The following is a 21,577-nucleotide window of genomic DNA, read 5'->3' on the forward strand; positions in this document are numbered from 1 at the left end:
AAACACATGTGTGTTTGTTCTACTCAGCATTTTCTATCTACTGTTATACATGGCATCATAATCCGAATCATTATATTTTTAATGACATTAAGTTGTTAAACTGTTGTTCATTCAAATATTGTCCCATTTTTGGACATTTAGTTTTATTTCTCATTTACTTACTATTTTAAGAACAATGCAACCAACAACTTTTTTTGAGAGTAATATGAGTTGGTTTTCAACTAGATTAAAAAAAGACTATTAAGAAACTTTCTTATTACAAAAGTGATCTGTGTTTATTGTAGGAAACAAAGAAAAATTTAAAGAAGAAGAAGGGGGAAAAGGAGCTGCAATGCCCACTTGCGATAGCCATTGTCAACTTTATGGGGTCAATTTTCTTTTAATATTTTGTGTGGTTGAAATGCTACTGAATCCGAGTATCCTGTTCTTTGTTTTAATAGCATATCATAATTAGAGGTGACCTTAATTCCATTCAGTAGCTCCACTCCCCTGCAGTGAATACCTTTGTGTGCGAAGCTTTCTCAGATGATTTCTGAAGGATAGATTCCCAGTTACAGAATTGATGTCTCGGAAGTTGGGGATGATTTTTATGAATAGTGGTGAGAAATGGTTAAATCCATCTTTAAAACAGTGATAATCGTTCATAGTCCTACCAGCAGAATTTGAGAAAAAAATTAAAGACATAAATGTGTGTGAATGAAATGTGGATTTTTAGACCTTGGAAAACGATCGGAGCAGTAGGAAACTTTAATACTAGGCAGCCCTGGATGACACGAGTGGAACTGACCTGACCTCGCTGGTGGATGTGCTCCTCCCCACTGTGGCGATGCCCTCTTCACATCCCACAGCTTTGGATCCTCACAGAGAGCATCTTCTCAGGGCCTCCCAGGGCCCTGCTCTGCCCTGTGAGTGTGTGGGTTTTAATATGCCATCAAATATTTTGGTTTTAATTACGTTCCCTGTATAAACTGATTGTGGAGGATCCCCGGTTCATATACTTATGCAAAAGAACTGGTTAGCTACTAGAAAATGGAAAATAATTTAAAAATGGAGCGCAAAGAATTAAAAACTAAACATTATTTATACCTGTACTTGTTTAGTGTGCATTCCTCAGAGTAGTCCCCATAAGCTTTATTTTCTTCCAGATTCCATTGATATTGAGGTCAGAGACCACTTTTGTCCATTTGGGGAGATTAAGTTAGCTTCCTAAAGAGGTAATTGACCGTTTCATTCATAACTGGAAGTGGTCAAAGGGATACAATTCAATTTGACATTCAACTAGTGATCACATATTAGACTAGGGAGATACAAAGGTGAGTAAGGTGCAGGCCTTATCTTCAAGAAACTCCCCAGTAGTAAAGGTGTGATAAAGGTTATGCTAGAAGTTAGTACCTGTGTTTTTCCCTACGGAAGATAAAGAAACATAGTAAGCACAGGAAGGAAATGCAAGTGGATAAAGTGAGTGTGAATTTAAGCAGAGATCAACACTGAGGGTCCACCTCAGGTTCCTTCCCATGTGTCAGAAAAGGACCCCACATTTTACTGCTGTTACTGATAGTTGACATGAAGAGGGCACACAATCCGCTGTATAATCCAGAGATCCTCTGAGGATAATGACTCAACAAGGGACACAGCACTTCATGGTACTGGGAGAAGAGAGGATTTTATCTATGGTTCTTTACATACTCAGATATGTTAGTGTAATGAGCAATTTCTCTAAACACAACCTTTACAATGAATGTAACTGTGGTTTTTTTTTTTTTTTTTTTTTTTTTTTTTTTTTTTTTTTTGTGTGTGTGTGTGTGTGTGTGTGTGTTTAAATGTTGCTCAATGTAGGTCAATGGCATAATTCCAAAGCTTATCTTGGGAAAACATTTCCATAGGAGCCAAAGCAAGACAGTTCAGACAAGTAGCTCGTTGCTGGTAAAGCTTTGTCCAAGGACAGACATTCCACATTCCTTGTGCAATGATGGGCTAGGTACCTTTCGGGATATTGCCTATGAATGTTATTTCTCATAAAAGAATACTTTTGGTAGGTACTGAGGAGTAGTGAGTACAAGGCTCATCCAACTCAACACTATCCTTCTCTTATAGTCAGGTAAGTGGGGGTCTGTGTAAATGTCAGCCCCAGTGACGTGAGGGAGTAGCATGAACAAGGATCAGCCTGTGACCACAGGTATGTGGGCTGTGGGAATACCCACAGGCATGTTCTGTAGTCGTTTTGCTTCAAGGAGTTGAAGGAAGAGAAGCGAAAGCTCTGACATTTTATGCCTTTGGCTAGAGTTTGCAAAACTGGCAGCCTATGTGCCAAATGAATTTGGCCCCGTGAACTTTTTATTTGCTCAATACAAGGTTTTAAAAGATGACATAGCAAGGTAGGCATTACGATTGGTTCTAGTGCAAGCATAGTTTCTGAATCATGCAAATTTAAGATCTGTTTTTCACCGGGCACTTTATTTATTTATGACGCCTGGTTGGCCCCTATGGGTATTTGTGTTTGTGACACCTGCCCAATTATGGCCACGGTATAAAGTGAAGTATGTGTAAGTTTCAGAGGCAGCAGAGACTAGGTAGTGATTAATCTGGATGGGGAGGAGGGTCATAAAAGGTTTCACTGAGAGGTGATTCTGAGTCTGGGAGGGAAAGGATGAAGTAGGTGTTTACCCAGCCTAGAGTTTGGGCAAGGGAGATTATTCCAGGAAGAGCCAAACACATGTGCAAATGCATGGATCACCATTATGTGCTAGGGGAGTTCTGAATAGGTTCAAAGTGCTGGAGCTTAATTAGCGAGGTAGGTTACAGCTGAAGTAGGAAGTAACTGCAGGACTCGGTATGCTGTGATGGAGGAGGTTGGACTTAAGTCAGTGGGGAATCATGTAAGGGCTTAAAACAGAGCATTTGGCACACCAGATTTCTGTTTCAGGAAGAGTGTTCTTCACAGAGCCAAGAGAAATGGTGGTAGGTGGAAGGGACTGGAACATCCAAGCAGAGATAATTAGGATCTGAATGAAGGCAGTGATAGCGGGTTTGGAGGGGAGGAGGCAGATGAGAAGATACTTAGGAGAAAGAACTGACACAACTTAGTAGTTGAGTAGATATGGTAGGTGAGGGAGAGGGAGAGGTAATGGTGAATGAATGGTGATTCCAGTGGCTAAGATGGAGAAGTAAGGGAGTGTAAGGAGGGCATTGGAAGGGTATGCGTTTGCTATGTCTGCTATAACAAAGTACTGCAGACAAGGTAGCTTAAACAATGGAAATCTTTATCACAGTTGTGGAGGTTAGAAGTCCAAGATCAAGCTGTCATCATGGTTGGTTTCTTCTGAGCTCTCTCTTCTTGGCTGGTTAGATGGTCATGCCCCTGTGTCTTTACATGGTTTTCCCCTATCTGTGTGTGCATGTCTTCGTCCAAATTTCCTCTTCTTGCAAGAACAGTAGTCATTTTGAATTAGGGCCTACCCTAATGACCTCATTTTAATTTAATTACCTCTTTAAAGACCCTGTGTCCAAATTAAAGGTCAGATTTTGAGTTACTAGGGGTTAGGACTTTAACATAATCTTTGGGGTGACATAGTTCAGCCCATAACAGGAAGAATGAAGAGGATAGCATGGTATCTGTTGAGAATATACAGGGGACAGTGGTGGTTCTGTAACCCATTAGATATGCAAGAATGCAGCTCAGAAAAAACCATGGGAGTGGATAAAGTTTGGCCAGTGGTACCCAACCTTGGCTTATTCTAAGAATCACCTGGGGGAGCTTTACAAATAAGCCACATTCAGGGGCTCCGCTTCCAACCATTTGACCCCGTCTTTGGAAGAGACACCAGGGCCGCCACGTGGAGATTCTAATATGCCTCCAAGTTTGAGAGAGTGTGGTAGGTGAGCCAGAGATGATACGTGCAAAAACGGCCCACATCATTCAAGTGAAGGGCGGCAGGGGAGAGAAGGACGGGAAGGGCAGAACTTAAAGAGGCTTTTTAAGTTCTGATTTCTCCCTGATGGCTATGAGTTATGAAGCTTACCTGAGAGGACCAAAGGCTTAGAAGAGATACCACAAGAAATGGAAGAGAGCAGAGAAAAATGACAGCATGAAAATGGCTCCTACTGTGGGCTCTGCTGAGATGAGGATTCATTGATTAGCGATGACATCTTCATCTTGTCCTTAGGGGCCTCTGGAGGCTGTGAAGGGAAGCAGACCTAGAAGCTTGGAGTTTAATCAGAACTGGGGTGTTAGAGCACAGAAAGAGTGTGGGAAGTAGCAGGCTGGTAAGAGGGGAGCTCAGGCAGTGGACCATGGCATTAAGGCTGGGTTTGATGAGGACTGAGGCGGGACACGGCTGATGAACAGGGGGAAATGCAGGGGGCCGGAAGCTGGATAATTTGACGTCCGAGGGCAGATATAGTGTGAGTGTAGACATGTGTACGGATGTACAGTTCTAGTTAGAAAGGGGATTTTGAAGTGTCACGGGGTAATGAAGGGCTAAGCAGAGAGGTCAGGCTTTCAGATATGTTGACATTGCCTTAGATAATGACTTGCTTGATGACAGAATTGTTTGGAGGAGGGAATGGTGGGTAGGGGGGATTTACTAGATAACCTTTCATATCCCGGCCTCATGGTTTAGCAAAAACGTCTTTTTCTGAGACACTGCTAACTTCTAGTTGCTTTGGAATTAGAATAAAGCGACCTGGAAAGTTGCCATTTAACAATTCCATCTTTATTGATCCCCTTGTAATTGTAAATGTTTAACAGATTATGGCCTCTTTAAATGCCTTTGGAATCCATTAATGTGTGTTTCAGAGAGTTTACACAGAGAGAAATCCCACATTGGTCAGAAAAGGCTTCTCTCTGTATCACTGATCTATCTTCACCAAACAGCTGGCTTCTGAGGCCCATACTGGGCAATTATGACAGGAAGGACGAGAGTTGCTGAAGTTCTCTTTAAGGTAACATTAACTGGATTCATCTTTTACCGCATGCCAAAGGTCATGGCTATTACATTTACCATTTCGGGTTGAAGTTGAGCCTCTTTATTGTGGATTTGTTGGTCCTGGGCATTTTCCGATTTAGTTTTGTGGTAGGATGTTTTGTCTGCAGTTTGCATCTGTACTTGGAAACAGAATGAAGTTCAGTTTTAAAAATGTAGGACCCAAAACGATGGAAAGAATTTATGGGCACACTTTGTGTTCAGTGTTAGGATTTTGTCTTTGATATTTGGGGAAATAAGTTTGATCCTCATCCCGGAATATACAAACGACTCCCGAATTTTTGTTGTTGCAGCCAATGCAGCCATCAACTGCTTCCCCTCTGAGTTTGCTTATTGGGGGAAGAACATTTTCTAAATTGCATAAAGCTTTATATTAACATGATAAAACTTGAACATTAAAATTGTAAGAGTGAAACTCCATTGCTTTTACAAAGTTACAGGCTGAATTCAACTAATGTATCCTGTACAGTCACAGGAATTCCCCTTCTCTGCTGCTTGGGGTTTTCCGTCCTTCCTTCTCCCCTCTCATTCCTTGCCTTCCCTGTCCTCTCCTCTTTTTTGGCAGGTTCCTCCAAATTGAACAGTTTCCCAGCTTTTCACCACACATCTCTAAGGATCAAGTGTGAATGAAGAATTGTTTTAGGCTGTTTATTTTCCCCAGTTCAACCCATTGAACAGTTTGCCCCTCTCCTCATTCTCCTACTACATCACCTGGACTGGCACTAAAAGAAGGGATTGCCAGTTCCTGGTTGTAATCCCCATTTACCCATCAATCGAAACCAACCCAGCAGTACTAGTCATTTCCTTTCTGCCTTCATGAGCTGCCAGGAGATAGCGATAGAGAATGAATGAATGAATGTGTTTGTGCGTGGTAAAGCAATAACAGTTGGGCACCATGGGGTAGGACATTGGCTCTCACTTTTTACTTTGCATTAGAATCACCAGAGAGTATATTTAGATACAGAGTCCATTTCCACAATCTGGGAAAGATCCGGGACTCTGCATTGTTAACAAATTCTACAATATCTGTTGGACCATTTTCTTTGTGCAACAGTGGGTTTGGAGACTCTGATTTTTATAATTCTTATTTTCATAGTAATAGCATTTTTCAGAGATGGACCCAATTAAAATGGCTGTGATATCAAACCATAGACTTTGTTTCATTAGAGTGAGTTCTCTAACCATCTGGCAGTTACAGTGAGAGCAAACGAGATGTTGGTTTGACTGTATTCTGGGTTGGTCAGATCCACCCAGCAAGGGTACTGTACTGTGTTTGAGGTGCCAACCTCTAAGAATTTCAGAGTTCTCATGGAGAGGGGAAAGGAGTCGTAAAGATCTGTGACAGAGGTCGTAAGAAAGAAACAGGTGACCAGATCTTGATCTTCATCTGCCTGATAAACCTTCCAGTGTCTGAAGGATGCGATTCAACTTGGTTACAGAAGAACAGCTGGGTCCTAGGCCTGCTTTTCTTATCTTTAGCTACTAACGTATCTTTAAAGTCACATGAAAGTCTATTGCCTATGGTCTGAATTTTTATTCCTGAATAAATTAAGAGATTAAAACCTGCAGTTTCTAGTTCAAGGGCATTGCACACAAACACACAAATCACGTATCTGATGTGGATTTTGGTGCCACTAAAGGGAAGTGCGGCCTCCGGGCCTTAGTAGCGTTGCCCCCTTTTCCTTGGTTGCCTTGGTCTTTTCCTCTTATGTTGAAATGCCACAGCGAATGTTGACTTTCTCCCTGTAAATGGCAATAATTGTAAATTTTAATGTGTTTTCAGATAGGTGGTTTTAGCCCCTGTCTTATGTTCTCCTGCTTCCATGGCTCTGGTTCCCAAGACTCGAAATTGAGTCCAGATGTGGGTCAACATTGCGAAGCCCTGACTGGCCCTCTTGTTCTCTCCTTCTCCAGATATTCATGCGAGGGGAAACGGCGACACCGGGGACAGCCACTGCTAAGGCTCTTGTGTTATTTCTGCCCGCCATTACCCCGCAGGCTCTGTATAAGATCTGCACATATGTCTGTTCTGTGCTTTAAAATTTTAATATAGAAAGGCAATGCTGTCCCATAAAGTTATGTCTCTGAAAACGTTGTATACAAATATATGTATATGCTGCATAGTTGATTTCAGTTTTGATTATTTTATTTTCTTAAAATATGCTTTCATTGATTTTTATTTTTTTTAAGAGAGGAGAGAGAGAAAAAGAGAGAGATCGATTGCATCCCACATGGCTCAAACCATAACCTGGGTGAATGCCCTGACCGGGAATTGAACTAATGACCTTTCAGTACTGAAACCAGATCATCAACTTACACCATACACAACAAACTCAAAATGGCAAAAGGATTTAAATGTAAGATGGGAAACCATAAAAATCCTACAAGACTCTGTAGGCAGCAAAATAGCAGACATATGTTGTAGCAGTATCTTTATAAATAAATAAATGGGACTACATCAAAATAAGAAGCTTCTGCACAGCAAAAGAAACCATCAACAAAACAACAAGAAAGCCCACTGCATGGGAGAACATATTTGCCAATGACATTTCAGATAAGGACTTAATCTCCAAAATTTACAGAGAACTTATAAAACTTAACAAAAGGAAGATAAATAATCCAATCAAAAAATGGACAAAGGATCTAAATAGACACTTTTCGAAAGAGGACATACAGAAGGCCGAGAGACAAATGAAAACATGCTCAAAGTCACTAATCATCCGAGAGATGCAAATCAAAAAAATAATGAGATACCATCTCACACCTGTCAGAATGGCTATCATCAACAAATCAACAAACAACAAGCGCTGGCAAAGGGAGAAAAAGGAACCCTCCTGCACTGCTGGTGGGAATGCAGACTGGTGCAGCCACTGTGGAGAACAGTATGGAGTTTCCTCAAGAAGTTAAAAGTGAAACTCCCATTTGACCCAGTGATCCCAATGTTAATGTTTTTAAATATCAACTCTTTAGTCCTCTATATTTATACATTTAATTTGTGTGGTCATTGATTAGATACTATAGACAAAAATCATCCAAATTCTTCTGAACTAGAAATATTAGCTGTTAGCACTGTTGGTATATGTCTTTTCATATATTCAAAGACATAGATATGTTCAGTATATATATTTTTAATTTTTAGTAACTTTTCATATAAAAAGTGATACATACATAATTTAGAATTCCTGAAAAAGATAAAAACATAAATAAAAAACTGTCAAAAATCTTTCCCCTTAAAAACAAAGTAATAATTTTAAAAATAATTCTTCCAAGTATGTACACATGTCTGTAAACCCATGTTTTTTATCAAATAAAAATGACATGAGCATTCCCTCCCTCCCTCCCACTCTCCTCCCTCTCTCTCTCTCTCTCTCTCTCTCTCTCTCTCTCTCTCTCTCTCTTTTTCTTTCTTTCTTCCCTTAGGAATGTATTAAGCATTTTTGTGTCAGTATATGCACTACTAAACTTATTTCAGTGTGGATTTCCTTGTATTGATCTTGCCTCTCCTGAGTCTGAGTGTTTCTACCACCAATTCTAGGGCATTTTTTTGTCCATTGTTTCTTTGAATAACACTTCTGCTTTGTCAGTTCTTTGGATCCAGATCACCGTGGAGGCGTCTTTGAGACTTTCACAATCCTTCCTGCCTCTGAATCTCACTTCTAAGCTTACCCCTGTGCATCTGTCCTCCATTCCCATCAGTTGCACTCCCTCATCATGTTTCTAATTTGAAATACCACATTTTTCTTTCCTAGAAACTTAGTTTGGCTCTTTTTCTAAGTTGTGTGATCACTTTGAATACATCAGACTTTTAATATAGTCTGTATCTGATAATGCCTTTATCTGTAAACTTTGTCTAATTCTGCTATTTGTTGTTTCTGATGACACTTGTATGTTTTGGCTTGCTTCCTTATGCTTTGTGGTTTTTTTTTTTGTCTTTTTTTTTTTTTTAATGTGAGCTCACATTTCTAGAAACTTTTTCTCTGAGAATTCTTTGAGAACTTAAGGTGAATCAGTTCAGGAAGAACTTGTGCTTGCTTCTGCTGAATGCCTTAAGGGCACTATTTAATTACGTCTACATCTGTTTCAATATTCAGCTTCAGATTTATTGGGTGGCCAATTAATTCAGGCCCCAAATGGATTAAAGGTAAGTGTCTGGATATAAGTTCTCAGGGGAGACTCTTTCCTACCTACATCCAAGACGGAGACAATCGAGTCTCCTTACCCTCTCCCTATGTGACATGGGTCAATATTTGTTCCTCTAGTTCACGTGTTGAGGGTGGTTGAGGGTGAATGTCCCAGGTTTTTATAGAGGGGTTTTATCTGCCTTTCACTTTCCTCTTGATTCTGCCTATAAAAGTCAAAACTAGAAGTCACCTGGCATTGGAGTATTACTGATTGCTAAGTCAGTGTTCTTTTACCTTGATTGATTTCTTGACATATTTTAGCTTCTCAGGAGGTTCATTACTTTTTTGGCCAACTTGACTAAGCATTAACAAAGGTTAGGTGTGTGTGTGTGTGTGTGTGTGTGTGTGTGTGTATTGGGAGGGTTTTCAGGGTAATTTGTCCTCAGTATTTCCAGAATGGAAGTCCACAATATAACTTTTTAATAGCAGGACATAGTTCATCCTTCAAATAAATATTGTTTACTTAAATAATTTCCTTCCTTAGAACCTTAAGGTTGCTTTCAATTACTCTGTTACAAAGGATGGCCTTATATAGCTATCTTAGTGTAGGTTGTTGATAATTTCCTCAGGATAAATATCTTGAAGCTGGATTGCTAGGTCAAAGGCTATGCTTGTTTTTTTTTTTTTTTTTTTTTTTTTTCAGAGAGAGGAAGGCAGAGGAAGAGAGAGATAGAAACATTAATGATGAGAGAGAACCATTGATCGGTTGCCTCCTGCATGCCCCCTATTGGAGATAAAGCTTGAAACCTGGGCACAAGCCCTGATCAGGAATTGAACCAGGTACCTCCCGATTCATGGGTTGACTCTCAACCACGGAGCCACACCGGCCAGGCTGCTTGTTTGATTTTTGATGGAGATTGTTAGAGACATTCTGCAGGATCAGGACAATTGCTCTATATTGAAACTCCCAGGCCTAGTACTTGAAGGTGCCACCCTTCATTAACACTGAGTGTTATAAATTTAAACACATCATCAGTGTTTTTTTTGAAAATACACTTATTTTTAAAATTTAGATTTCTTTGATCATTCAAGAGGTTAAGCACAACTTTTTTAAAATACTCATTTGTTCTGTCAATCATTTTTTTTCTATTAGGCTTATTTGTAGGTTTATTTTTATTTGTTTCAACTATATACTTTATATATATATAATTTTATGTTGAAAACTTAAGATATTAATGGACTTTCTTATGTTGTAAAACATTTTTCCAGTGTGCATTTCCATTCCGGTAGGCAAAAGTAAGTTTACAGTTATGAGTATGTGAAACAATGTTTATTCTTATATAATTTATTAATAATTGTATTATTTTACATCCAAACAAATGTTGCACACCCCATATAGCTATATATAAGCTTTAAATATTTAGTTACCTTTTATCTGTATTTTATGGTTTTTGCTTTGTCATTTTGCTAAAATAGCCACTCCTTACTTTAGGATGATGTAAATCTTCTATTATGTTTTCTTTTAGTTTTTTTTTTTTTTGCCTTTATTTTTCATAGAATGTATGTGATGTGAAGATCTGTCTCTCACCTTCTACCACTGTGACTTTATTATTCAAGTTGGTTTGCCTGTGTACCTGTTTGGAAGTATGATTTGGATAAAGCCAAATTATTTTGGACTTTTTTCATGTTGAGGCTGTAACTTTTGAAAACAGAATTGGCATGGGATGGGATGGGTAATGCAGATATTTGAACTTGGAGAAGGAGCAGGTGAGTGTGTTAAGAAAGGCTAGATGAGGTAAGGAATGTGTTTAAGAAGAAGGTTAGTTCTCATGCTTAACCATCCCAGGGTCATCCTCCCTCCACTTGATGTGTGTATATTAGTTTTCCTAATGGCCATTGGGAATAGAATGTGTGGGATTGTCAGGTCTGTAGTGAGTTGAGAAAGTCGGGGAGACTTTATGTTACCAGCTTTATATTACTTTGTTTCTTGTGTGGTACAGCCTTTTGTGTGCAGTGGGTGCTCAATACATATTCGTTGCATGAATGGGCGAATAAAGGAGATTCGCTGGTTAGGAAATAAATTAAGTTGTGTTTAAATACTTGGATTGCTCTGGCTGGTTTGGCTCAGTGGATAGGGTGTAGGCCTGTGGACTGAAGGGTCCCAGGTTTGATTCTAATCAAGCGCATGTACCTGGGTTGCAAGCACATCCCCAGTGGGGGGTGTGCAGGAAGCAGCTGATGGATGTTTCTCTCTCATCGATGTTTCTAACTATCTCCCTCCCTTCCTCTCTGTAAAAAAATCAATAAAATATATTTTAAAAAATAAATACTTTGAATTTTTGGGTAAACAACTTCTTTAAGTTTTTTGTTTTTTTGGTTTTAGTGGCCATGCATCTCCATTAATTTCTCCCCTTGTTATTCAACAAGTCTTATTGAGGACTGTTTATATGCCAGGCACAACTAAGCATAGAATAAGAAGATAATGATGGTGCTGTTCAAAGTCCAGGAGTTGCCTCATAAAAGAGTGGAGTTTAGTGAGATGAATATTGTATCTTATGTGCAAGGTACAAAGATGAGGGCATATAGGAGGGCACAACCAACATGCTGCTGATGGTGATGTGTGTGTGGGTGACTAAGAAGGGGAGTTCTGATACTTGGTAATAAAAGACTGAAAGATACAGAGTTCTGCAGCGTTGCGGATAGGCAATGGAAGAGAGTTTTTCATTCAGCGAAAAGAGACTATGAAAAGGCATGAACAACACTGTTTTCTAGAATCTCCAAGTCCTTTGGTTTGGGAAACAATGGAAAACCTACTCATGCATGAGGCAGAAGCCAGGTCACGGGAGGTCTCGCCTCGTGTGCAAAGACATCTGAAGTTTGCCTCCTCCCTCCCAATTCTCGGTAATTGAAAGGACTTCTATAGTTTTGTCAGCTACACCCTTATGGGAGGCTAAATTGGAGAGGGACAGAGAAGAGAAATAAGATTAGCGATAGAGACCCTTGCAATTGTCCCTGGGAGATGACCTGAACTAAGTAAGTGACAGCGGGGCCTGGGGGAGAGAGAATGGATTTGAGTCTGTTGGAAAGTGGGTAGTCAATAGGATTTAGTGGCATGCTCAATGTAGGAAAGTGATAAGTTGAATCTGGCATATTTTAAAATTTGAGGTTTTCAATGAAACGCAGCAGTGTGAGAGAATGTTCTGGAATGGGAATGCATACTTAAGAATCTGCCACCATTAGCCTGCAAGTGTCTGTGGGATCCACTGTTATGGGTAAGATGGCCTACGGAGAGTGAGTTGGAGCAGAATAGGGAAGGGCCAAGCAAAGAACTCAGGGGAGCACCCGCATTTCCAGACTCTCAGAGGAAGGGGATCATTCAATGATTCCTGGGGAAGAGCAGTTAGAACGTTGGATAAGAATCAAAGGGGCATGGTGTCCCGTATAGGACAAATTTAAAAAGACAGTGATTAACAATGTAAAACGCCGTAAAGGGTCAAGTGAGATAAGGGCCGAGAAATCTCCTTATTTAGAGGAAAGTGATCTTTTCTCAAAATGTTGAGGGTGAGGCAGACGCCTTGTGCATCGTAGAAGGGATGCTAAAGAAATGAGCACAGACTGTTGCTTTAATATTCTTGGCCTTGAAAGTGAGAGAGTGGGTGTGGAAGTGGGGAGGGGTGGTTAGGAGGAAGTAGTAGTTGGGGGTCGAGGGAGTATTTTTTTTTTCCTATTTTCTTTTAAAGTAGGATTTAGAGCCTGGTTTTATTCTGAGGGCTGAGAACTGAGGAGAGAACAAAGCTGAAGGTGCAGAAGAGATTATTGGATGAAGCAAACTTGAGTTCAAAGCTGGATAAGGCCAATTGAGGGCTAGGATGAGAGAAATGTATTACAAAGGCAGCGTCGTCCAGAACTGGTGACTGTTACTATCATTGGAAGATACCGTTTTTTGAAGCAAGCATGTCACAACTGTTTATGGCATAAAGAACGGTGGCAGCTGTACTCTGGGTGTATGATGAAGCCAACAATTATTTGGGTATTTCCCCCTAAGCCTGAATTGTTGGGATAAACTGTATTGAAGCAGTGAATATGACTTTGATACAATTAACAGTGTAAGAATATTACATGTTGGTTGGAGCAGTGGTCAAATAATATGTAAGTGAATTCAGTAGTTTTGAATTATTGATGCTTAGCGTAATTCTAGCTTCCATTACATTCTTGTTTGTTTGTTTAAATGTATTTTATTGATTTTTTACAGAGAGGAAGGGAGAGGGATAGAGAGTTAGCAACATCGATGGAAGAGAAACATTGACCAGCTGCCTCGTGCACACCTCCTACCAGGGATGTGCCTGCAACCACAGTACATGCCCTAGACTGGAATTGAACCTTGGACCCTTGAGTCCTCAGGCCGACACTATCCACTGAGCCAAACCGGTTAGGGCTTCCATTGCATTCTTGTTTCTGTGAGGCACAGGAACCTGGAGTGCAGTAAAGAGTTCTGGGGGACAGTTGCTGGATGCGTGTTTAGTTTTCAGGCTCTCGCTGTGAGGGGATGGTGTTCTGGGAAGGAAGGTAGCTCCTGACCCTACCGTGCTGCGTTGGCACCTGGGGGACTGCCCACTGTGTGATTGCTGCCACCACATTGTAGTTCCTGCACCCCAAGTCCTAGTTTACCGAATGCCATTCCCCTACCCTCCCGAACGTGGGAAAATGCTGCCAGGCATCCTCAGAGGTGACTGCACGTTTGTAAAAACAGCCTTTCTCTTTCATTGTGTGGTCCTTTCTGTTAAGCAAATCGCATTGGATTTCCCCACAGAACAGGCTCTGGGATGGTTCCTCTGTCACCCGCTGGTCTCACTCTTGCCAGCCTGGAGGGGCCACGTGCACACATTCACTCTGTCCTGCCTTGCGGTGTCCCGGCTTGCCTACTGAACTCCAGGGATCGGGGCAGCCATCGTCTGTCTTTCTCTGTTTGAGGATGGATCTCCGTGGTTTAAATACTTTCTTATTGACTCCATAGAATTTAGGGATTCCCATTCTAAATGGACTTCTGAAGACCATGCCTGGATTCCCAGAGTTCCTGACCTGGGCATTCCCATAACCGACACATCCATATTTAAAAATTTTATATTGTTTTATTTTATATCTTATAACTGATTTCAGAGAGAGGAAGGGAGAGAGAGAGAGAAAGAGATAGAAACATCAATGATGAGAGGGAATCATTGATCGGCTACCTCCTGCACGTCCTCCATTGGAGATCGAGCCTGCAACCCAGGCATGTGACTTGACCACTGAGCCACACTGGCCCGGCAACACTTCCATATTTTAAAGAGAAGTTACATACCCCTAGTACTTTAGATTTTGGGTGAACACATGTTTCCAGAGCTTCTTATATATTCCTCTTTTACTGGCAGTTTTAATTGTTTAGTTCTATTAGCCTTGGCAGGAAAAATCCTATCTGTATTTATAGCTTTTGAGCCTCTGTTTTATCCCGTTTTGACGAGGGATAAGAGAATGTCCACCTGTCCAGCTCTCAAAAGGTGAGGGAGACTGCTTTACCCTCATCCTCACTCTACCCCCCTTGTTATTTTACATCGAGTGATCCTGTCCCCCATTTTAAAAAGATAAAATATGTTCCCACTTGCTTCTGGTTTTGACAGTGAAAATGGTCTGGTAAAATTAAATTTATTTATTTTGCCTTAAGTTAACTACAATACATATACAGGGTGAGGGAAAAGTAGGTTTACAGTTGTGAGTATGCGAAACATAGAGTTTATTCTTGTATTAATTGTTATTCATTAATTATTGTACTATTTTCCATTTGAACAACTGTAAACCTACTTTTGCCCCACCCTGTATTATGTATTGTCTGTATTATGGTGATTTACTGTGTAGTGTTCAGATTGAGGTGGCATAGAAGCAACTTTGAAAGTTGACTTCTCAGGGAATTTTACAAGGAAAGTATAATACATGAATATGTAATGAGAACCCTATTTCTTTTCAAGGAATATTAGTTAGGACAACCCAGCATTTCTATGTGTTTGATTCTAAAAAGACTATTAGCTTATTGTAACTGTCGTAATGTACACACAGTTCTAGATGCATTTAGTTACATTTCATTCTGACTCCAAACATGACGGAATTCTCTGGAGACTACATTATGCAGAAGAGAATAATATCGCTTCCATTTTAATTGCAAAGTAACAAAGCTTTTTCCACTTCACAACTTTTGTGGACCGTGTGCCAGCATTAGCCAATGGAAATTTTTGCAATGATGGAAATGCTTTATTTTTGCACTGTCTACATATGGTATGCGGCTTCCTTATTGGACAGAGTAGGTCTAGATTTTGGAGTTAAGCCCCCCCCCCCCCCCCCCCCATTCCTTAGCTGTGTAGCTCTGACTGATTTCAGAAGGCTGATTCCTTTGGGCAGGCACAGCTCCTCACTCAGGCACGCAGCTGGAAACGTGGTGCAGCGTTTGCTAGATCCACAGAGCCAGACCCCTGAGGCTGTGGACCTTGATTGTTAAAACAGGAGAAAACCCTGGTTCCACTCCCGGAGGAAGTCTCCTCAGTCAAAGTGGGGCCCATTCCCTCCCTTTCCACCCCCCCACCCCCCGAGTTACAAATCAATACTAAGAGCCTTGGCTAGTGACAAGGAAATTCTTCATGTTAGAATTCTCCCTGTACCCAGATCTTTTAAAACTGGACTTTTGTTCTTCCCTACTCAGGAGGCCATGAACTAGCCAGTGGATTATTCATTTTGCTTACTGATTTGTTATTATTACTTTTTAACACACACACACACACACACACACACACACATTATATAAGGGAGAGGAAACATGGATGAGAGAGAAACATTGATTGGCTGCCTTCTGTTCACCCCCTCCTGTTCGAGCTTGCAATCCAGGCATGTGCCTGACCCAAAACCGAACCTGTGATCTCTTGGTTCATGGGTTGACGCTCAACCACTGAGCCACACTGGCTGGCTGGGCATGCTTACTGATTTATGAAAAAAAATTTTAGCACGAAATTTCTGAAAGTGCAGGGAGGAAGGGAGAAGAGTGGATCACTGGTTGTTTCAGAAAACAGAGCCGCACAATACAGGGTCTCCCCCACCACTCTCATTGGTCCCCGCTCTTTATCCTGGAAAACGAGGCCGAGTGGGAGAGGTCTGAACCTTCTTACTTCTGGCTTTTCCTTTTCGGCTAGCAAAGCATTCACTGAACACTGCTTTGAGCTTCATCTTCACTGTTCTTAACAGGTACTGCTCCCAGGATCTTATAAATGGCTGGCTGTGATTCTTGGTTTCAGAGCCATTTTGAGTTTCGTCTTCTTGTGTGTCTTCATGTGTGCTTTAACTGGAAATTGGGTGGAGAAGTGGCGAGGGCTGATGTCATTTTTATTCAGAAGTCAGTTTATGACCAGTTGCAAGATTTATTGATTTAATCCCAGCCTTGAGTCTAGTGAAATGTCTCTGGGCTGCACTGAATGATTTTAGACATTCACATTTTTTTTTTTTAGGCTTTCATGTTTTCTGAGAAGATTGATACGGCCACACAGAGAATCATTTAGTATAAAGGAATTATCTTTTGACAGAACAAATTTTATTGCCGAATGATGTCAACTCTGGGTCCACATCTCTCCTCTTTAACTTTATAATTTAATAACATAAAAAACCCACATTTGTATGAATGAGATATTGCTTTCCCAGTAGAGCTATCCTATGACCTTATGCTCATGAGCAGGAAATGAGTGTAAGAAGCCTCAGACCTACTGGCCAGTCCTTTTCTTAAAGGAAGCTTGCTATTGACTTTGTCAAAGCTAAAGCTGTTGCTTTTGGCAAACGCCTTCACCATTCAGATGGGCAGCATTAACGAGCTTCATTTCAGGGGTTAATTCCTATAAGGATGTGGTGGGTACATTTCGCAGCTCTCTTGTTCTTGTGGACACACAGTGAGATGGAATCCTGATAAAAAATAACATGTCCTTAGTAGCTTCAAAAAATTGATGTATACCATTATATTCCTTTCAGATGTACAACATGGTTCGGTTATTTGTATATATTGTGAAATGATCACCACAATAAGTCTGGTAAACATCCATCACCACAAATAGTTACAATTTTTTTTTCCCTTAGTAATGCGAACTTTTATGATCTATTCTCTTAGTGACTTTCCAATATACAATGCAGCATTCACTATAGTCACATTATAGTTACAGTTAAAGTCTGTATTGAATAATTCAAAAGCTTCTTCCTAAGGAATGTTCTGGCAACTCTCATAATTGGATAAGTGAAGAGCCCCCCCCAATTTGGATTACAGTCTAATATATTTTGATTTTTTAAACAAAATGCCAAATTTTCTTTTTGTGTCTGGTATCAAAAGCACATGAAACTGCTTTTTCATCAACAGCACTGAACACTTAAGACTCTTATCTGAGCCTTCAGTCGAATTACCTCCCTTCCAGTTGTACCAAAGGCCGTTTGAGACAACAGGCTATTACACCAACAGTCCAGTGAGTGGTTCTCAGAGTGTTGTGCACAGACCAGCAACACCAGCAGCGTCCCTGAGAACTTGTGAGTAAGTACAGATTCTCAGGTCAATGCCAGACCTCCTGAACAGAAACTCAGCGGGGTGAGGCCCCGCCATCTGTATTTGAACAAGCCCGCCAGTGAATTCTGGATGCTGCATGCTGCAGACTGAGAACCACTGATCTGACACAGCAGTTACCACATTTGCCTTTCAACCTAAGCTCACTTTGGACACATTCAAATACAGGTTCTTGGTTTCCATTCACATAGTCCGATTCAAGAGTGATTTAGTTGGGCCCAGGAATCAGTGGCCCTGCTGTTATATGTATGATGACCTGTGGGTTTGTCACATGTGGCCTTTATTATGTTGAGGTTATAGTCATTCATAATTTTTACCATGAAAGGATGTCGAATTTTGTCATCCTTCCTATAGCTCTTGAGAGAAAGGGTCATATAATTTTTATCTCTTGTTAATATGGTGTATCATGTTTACTGATGTACATATGTTGAAGCTTCCTTGCACTCCAGAGATAAATCCTACTTGATAGTGGTGTATGGTCCATTGAATGCTGTGGTCTTACTCTGTTTTGCTAGAATTTTGTTGAGGATTTTTACATTGTATTCATCAGGATTATTGACCTGTAGTTTTCTCATTGTGCCCTTCTCTGGCTTTGATATCAGGGTAGCACTAGACTAGTCAAATGAGTTTGGGCATGTTCCCTCCTCTTCAATATTTTTGAATAGTTGGGAAGGATTGGCATTAATTCTTCTTTAAATGTCTGGTAGAATTCAATAGTGAAACTCTCTGGTTCTAGTCTCTTTTTTTTTGGGTAGTTTTGGTTACTGTTTCAATCTACTTACTTGTTGTCTTTGCATTTTTATTTCTTTCTGATTCAGTCTTTGCATGTTGTACATTTCTAGAAATTTATTTATTTCTCCTACATTATCCAACTTGTTGACAAAAAATTATTCATAATCATGACTCTTGTTCTTTTATAACTTTCTGTAACTTGTTTGGAAGTGAACTTAGTCCAAAAACTAAGTAAGTGATGAACTATCTTGCCCTAGCCAGTTTGGCCCAGTAGATAGAGCATCTGCCTGTGGACCAAAGTGTTCTGGGTTTAATTCCAGTCAAGGACACGCACCTTAGTTGCAGATTCCTCTCAGGCCTGGGCTCTGGTCAGGGCTTGTGCAGGAAGCAACTTAATTGATGTGTTTCTCTCACATTGGTGCTTCTCTCTGTCTTTCCCTTTCTCTTCTACTCTTCCTTAAAAAAATCAATGGAGCCGAAACCGGTTTGGCTCAGTGGTAGAGCGTCGGTCTGCGGACTGAAAGGTCCCAGGTTCGATTCCGGTCAAGGGCATGTACATTGGTTGCGGGCACATCCCCAGTAGGGGGTGTGCAAGAGGCAGCTGGTCGATGTTTCTCTCTCATCGATGTTTCTAGCTCTCTATCCCTCTCTCCTCCTCTCTGTAAAAAATCAATAAAATATATTTTTAAAAAATCAATGGAAAATATCCTTGGGTAAGGATTAAAAAAAAAGATGGACTATCTGCCCTTTGCCTTGAAACGAGCTTTGTGTTTGAAGAACCTTTCCCAGCTCTGGGTTAGGGTCTCTTTCTGTCTTCCTCCATAGGATGGATACATCACAATCGTCAGTAGCCTGGCTGTGAAAGAGTTAACGTTTCCCATTACCAGGCACTGACATAGGCAGTTGGGGAAATCTGGTTCATTTTGTTTCAAAATACACCATACCTCAAGTAAGTACAAACAGCTGCGATGCAGGACTGGAGCCAAAAGAAATCAGTGTGGTGCTATGAACTCCAACTGAGGAGAGTTCATGTAACATGGATCAGAGATCAAGGCTCCAAAATGAAACCATCAGGGCCCACCAGGAGAAGGGTCCTTGCTCGTCACCCCAGTCACCGCCCCAGCCGCCACCCAAAGAAACTGGGGCTGTTCTCCAGGGAGGTGGCCTTCCCCCTTTTTCCTTCCGAGCCACTCCTCTGCCATGGATGGAGCTCACCGCGGCCAGTTTCTTGGAGCCCAGAACTCCAGGAGTGTGACATGGAGAATTCTTAGAATAGAGAGGAAGGATAGATATGCTGCCTGCTTAATCGCCTTAAAGCAACAATCCCTTGAAGCCCAGCCCTACAACACACGCTCCTTCCTTTTCAAGCCTCAGGAAATTCCTGGTAGAAACTGCTTCTACTGAGGCTCTTTGGCTGTTCCTCCTTCTCCTAGATTTTTCTTTTTCTTTTTTTTTAGTTAATATCAGTTCAGTGAAACTTGGTTTTCCTTTTGATTTCTTTTAAACCAGAATTGCCTTTCCAATCTTATCATGCCTTATCCATCTCGTTGGGGACCCATATCATCCCTTTCCACACCCATCAGACGTTTTGTGTATGACAGTCTCCAATCTCCATGTGTTTGGATCCCCACTGGGATTTTCTGGACATCCAGCCATTAATTAGTCCGAAAGACAACATCGTTCAGGCTAATGGTTAGATGGTCACAGGTCTTTCAAGTGGTGCCTCCCAGCTGCCTTGAGGTCCCCGATTGGTTTTTTGGGGGGGACGTCTCAGGCACGGGAGCTTTGTGGCCACTTGGTGGTTTTACTCACTCTTCTCAGTTTATTAAAAGGCTTCTTTCCTTTCCATTCCTTTGCTGCTTCTGTGATCAACAGCTTCAGCAATCGTTTTTATTTTTTTTATTTTTAAAAATATATTTTATTGATTTTTTACAGAGAGGAAGGGAGAGAGATAGAGAGCTAGAAACGTCTATGAGAGAGAAACATCGACCAGCTGCCTCTTGCACACCCCCTACTGAGGATGTGCCCGCAACCAACATACATGCCCCTGACCGGAATCGAACCTGGGACCTTTCAGTCCACAGACCGACGCTCTACCACTGAGCCAAACCGGCTTGGGCTCAGCAATCATTTTTAAAAGCTATCCCCTGTTAAGTTTAAAACTCTTTTATAAAAGGAAAAAGGAAAAAAAAAAGGAGTTAGAATACCTTTCACAAAAGTTAGGGAAAGGCCCCTTTTTCTGTTTGTTTTCATAGTTACTAAATCATGGTGAATGGAGAGGAGTCATTGAATTCCCTTTGCTTCACATTCCTCATCTCTCCAACAAGGGTGATAATGTTTGAAATGTTACTCCTGGACCTGTTCTATGAATGAATGGGGCCAGCCTTTGCTTACTGACCCCTCAAGCTGGCAGCAGCATGTATGTGAGTCGCAGGAAGCTATGGTATTTACATATCCACAACCCAGCTGGGGATAATTCATCCTCTAGCACAATACTAATTTTCTTCAGATTCCCCTCCAAACTTACTGTTTTAAAGAGACATTGCCACGAGGGACTTCATGGAGGGAAAGTACTGTATATTGGGAGCAGGAAAGGAAAGGAAATTAAGTTTCTCATTATTTTTCCCATGGCAAAGCAGATACCGGGATGGAATTTAACAGGTATAACTCCTTCCCCTCCCCCCTCAAAACTTTGGGCAGATGTTCACTTGTCTGGACTTAGGATGTATACTGATTTTTTTTTTTTTTAAAGCCAACTTACTATTAGAGATTAGCGGAGGAAAACTAGGTTTCTTATTTGGCTCTTGGATTTTTTGAAAATAAACAAAACGTTCATATTTTGAATAGCGCATTGTGGGCCAAACAGCATCTGGAAGAGATTATTCTCACTGCAGGCAGAAGAACTTTCAAAACCGGAGAACACAGTACCTTTTCTCAGTTCCTTCCCTTAATGTCCTGCAAACGGAAGAAGCTGATCGCTTCTGCCTTTGTCTTTGTTTTATTCGATGCGAATGCACCTCTCTATTAGCTTTTGGAAACAGCACAACGCGATGGTGAGGTGCTGCCTGCATTGCTTACTGTGGTCCCGACTTCTCCTTTTTCCAAAGACCTACTTGACTTTTGGCAACATGCCT

General features: G+C 40.9%; 1 protein-coding gene across 5 annotated transcripts in view; it reads left to right on the forward strand.

Annotated features, from left to right (window-relative positions):
* Positions 1–21,577, forward strand: part of LPAR1 (lysophosphatidic acid receptor 1) — a 114,350-nt gene that overhangs the window by 19,489 nt on the left and 73,284 nt on the right. The window contains exon 1 of one of the 5 annotated variants that reach the window (XM_084898163.1): positions 17,659–17,681. The exons of the other annotated variants lie outside the window; for them this stretch is intronic. The gene's annotated coding sequence lies outside the window, so the exon portion shown is untranslated. Of the gene's footprint in view, positions 1–17,658; positions 17,682–21,577 lie in introns of those variants that run through there. 5 annotated transcript variants of the gene reach the window in all.

This window comes from Pipistrellus hanaki (genome assembly GCF_964339955.1).
Source record: "Pipistrellus hanaki genome assembly, chromosome: 11".
NCBI classification, from domain to species: Eukaryota; Metazoa; Chordata; class Mammalia; order Chiroptera; family Vespertilionidae; genus Pipistrellus; species Pipistrellus hanaki.